The 2,008-nt window shown below is 31.5% G+C and overlaps 1 non-coding gene across 1 annotated transcript; it reads left to right on the top strand.

Moving 5' to 3' along the window:
- The first annotated feature begins 1,499 nt into the window (after positions 1 to 1,499).
- TRNAV-AAC lies at positions 1,500 to 1,573 on the top strand. The gene has a single exon. It is a non-coding gene; the product is annotated as a tRNA-Val (tRNA).
- The last annotated feature ends 435 nt before the right edge of the window (positions 1,574 to 2,008 follow it).

Here is a 2,008-nt window from a genome sequence, read left to right as displayed (position 1 = left end):
CCTTCTCTTTTCAGGTCTGAGATGGGAGGTTCTATGACCATATTTATGTTATGTTTTGTTTTGTTTTAAAGCAAAAGTTTAATATTAATATAAGTAGCTCTGGTCTATTATTTTCAACAATCGCTGCCATCACAAAAGTCACTAGTAGAGACCGAAAAAAAGATTAAAGCCACTTCAAATTTGTAATGGTGAAGAGAGAGAGAAAAAAGATATTAATAGTCATTAGAGTGGTAGAATTTCCACAATGGCTGCCATTAGAGAAGTCACTATTAGAGATAGAAAAAAATAAAATAAAACCACTTAGTGTTTGTAATGGTGAGGAGAGAGAGAAAAAAGAAAATAAACCAATGGTTATTAGGGAGAGAAAAAAAAATCAAGACAGGTTTGAATCTATTTTTCCTGAAGAATTTATTCTAGAAAAAAAGAGGTTTTGGTGAAGAGTTTGTTTTACTAACATGTGGTTTTTGGTTTTAAGTTTATTGTAAGAACATTAGATTTTAAGTTTGTTGTTTTACAAACGGACGATTTTAAGTTTGTATTAATATTATATAAATTTATACATAAATATTAAGATCATATTACAAATTAGTATTTAAAAAAATTAGAATAATTTATACCTATCACCCAACCAGAGATTTTAAATTTGTTAGATGAAAGTTGTTTATAGAATAATAGATTTTAAGCTTGTTGTTTACAACAGATGACTTTTAAGTTTGTTCTATGAATAGACGATTTAAAGTTTGGTTAAATAAGTAATTTTAAGTTTGTTATACAACAATGAAATTTAAGTTTGTTGTAGGATTAGAACAAATATTTGATATTTTTACTCAAAAACATATTTTTATTATTTTTTTTTTACTCAAAATAATATTAGGTTTTTTAACTCAAAAGAATATCAAATTTATTATTTTTTTATCCAACATAATATTTTTTTTACCCAAAATATTTGTATATTTATTCTATGAATAATAACAATAATTTGTTAAGTGGTAAATTTCATCCCCTAGTGGTTGGTAAAGTGTAAATACACCTTTAAATTAACAAAAATGAAATAAATAAAGGAAAATAAACATAAAAGTAAAATTAAATTAAAAATTCAGATAGTGCAATTTAAAATCAAACAACACCTCGACTATAACAAATTGAAAGGCAATGCAAACCATGTGTTGTTAAAGGGTTGATACAAACGGAGAAAGGGTCTGGGGTACTGCTTCAAACGAAATATAAACGACCCAAAGTACACAAATCGGGTCGACACTCATAAACGACCCTCAAGTGACAATGCAGCTCTCAAACGCTCCTCCACCTCGAGCGACAGTTAGCGAAGACCTGAAAAAGAAATCTAAAATGCAGTGAGTAAAAAAGTACTCCATGAGCAGCATACTTGTAGGCTCTCATCGCATCCAGTTCCAGGTAGGTTTCCACGGGCTTTTCTCTAGGCTCCAGGAAGTTTGGGTTTAACTCTATAGTTAGGCTGACCTTTTGGGGAGGCTTTCGACGGTGTTGTGGTGAAGTTGGTTCTCACGTCAGTCTAACACACTGAAGGTCTCCAGTTCAAGTCTGGGCGATGCCATCTTTTGGATTTATTTTTATTTTTATATTTATAATCTCGATTCATTTTAAACCTCTACGACGAAGTTCAAGAGCCTTAGATCATGATAAGCCCGAGAACCGTGCCCTCGAACACACATTGAGCATGTAATTAATTGTTTGGACTTTTATTGAAGAAATACCTGTACGAACCAACAAGGATTAAGGCGGAATGATGTGAGCACGTTGTATGCTTGATTTAGCCTAGAAATTTATGAACTAAACTTAGTATCAGAGGCCTAGGTGGATTGGTCCAACAGACCATTTTCGCTAGATGAAGAGTCATTGAGTCTTTCGTGACGAGATTTTCGAGGCTTCAAATCTCACACTGTGACGCAAATAAAACTAAAAGTAAAATTAAATTAAACATTCAGATAGTGCAATTTAAAATCAAACAACACCTCGACTAGAACAAATT

This window comes from Cucurbita maxima, unplaced genomic scaffold, assembly GCF_002738345.1.
Source record: "Cucurbita maxima cultivar Rimu unplaced genomic scaffold, Cmax_1.0 Cma_Scf00062, whole genome shotgun sequence".
NCBI classification, from domain to species: domain Eukaryota; kingdom Viridiplantae; phylum Streptophyta; class Magnoliopsida; order Cucurbitales; family Cucurbitaceae; genus Cucurbita; species Cucurbita maxima.
The sequence above is the reverse complement of the archived record's forward strand: the minus strand, read 5'-3'. Positions and strand labels throughout refer to the sequence as shown.